This window comes from Haplochromis burtoni, unplaced genomic scaffold, assembly GCF_018398535.1.
Source record: "Haplochromis burtoni strain Fernald_Lab_line unplaced genomic scaffold, NCSU_Asbu1 Contig_668, whole genome shotgun sequence".
In the NCBI taxonomy this organism is placed as follows: domain Eukaryota; kingdom Metazoa; phylum Chordata; class Actinopteri; order Cichliformes; family Cichlidae; genus Haplochromis; species Haplochromis burtoni.
This window is the reverse complement of record NW_024583029.1, coordinates 126,324-127,385: the sequence shown is the minus strand read 5'-3', so window position 1 is coordinate 127,385 and position 1,062 is coordinate 126,324.

Below are 1,062 nucleotides of genomic sequence, written 5' to 3'. Positions count from 1 at the left end.
TGTGTGTGTGTGTGTGTGTGTGTGTGTGTGTGTGTGTGTGTGTGTGTGTGTGTGTGTGTGTGTGTGTGTGACAGAGAGAGAGAGACGGAACGAGCGATCCAGCTGCATCACTGGGCACGTCTTCAACACGCTTACAGCTCGTCTTCAGTGTCACGCTTGCTTCTGTCTTGCATGTAAAGAGTTGCACAACATGTTCTTTTCATGTTGGAAAAATCTACATTTTTCTCCCATGATTCCTCCCTTGGAAACAGAAAATTATTGATGAGATGTGTCATTACCAATTGGGACCAACTCACACGACCAACACCGACACATAATTGTCAGTGATGAGATGAAGCTATTGGCTTTGAAATAGGAGCACGGCGACGGGCAGGAGCTTATTTTTTTGTGCCATTACATTTATAATGTGTCTGAATCACTGGATTGTACGTGCCATCTACTGTACTGTTTTACCCACTGTGCTGCTGTTTTTGTAAAGTCCAGCTGAAATGTTTCTGCAGCCAAAGTTCAGTTTTTTGTTATTCCAACTTTATCTGCAGACTAGAATCTGAAGGATTTCTGCAGTTTGTTGTCAGATTATTTTGATGCAGATCGAGTCTTCTAATCAGGAGGTGACGTTGAATTATAACGGGAAAAAGAAGCTTCTGTGTCCTCTTCTCTTTGCCAAATTGAATATTTTGCCAAGCTAATTTTACATGAGATTTGAAGCTATTTAAAATGAAACAGCTGACCGGCTAACTCAGAACACAGGATGTGCTTGAATTTTTACTGACAGAGAAAAGAAAAGAGTAAAAAAGTAGTGTAGTGTTCCCAACTTTGTGTCATAGCCTGTTACATGATATCAGCGACGGGCTCGGTCACTCAGACCCGTCAATAAACCTGGAAACCTCACAGGAATAACGTTGGTGAGGGGTGGTGCAGTTGGAGAACTACATCCTGCACTGACAACCTTGTGATTGCTTTAGTTAATGCGGTCCCCCGTAGTTTTTTTTTGTTGTTGTTGTGAAATGCCAAGTTGCAAACGATCCCTAACTAACCACTGAGTGATAGTAAAACTATCAG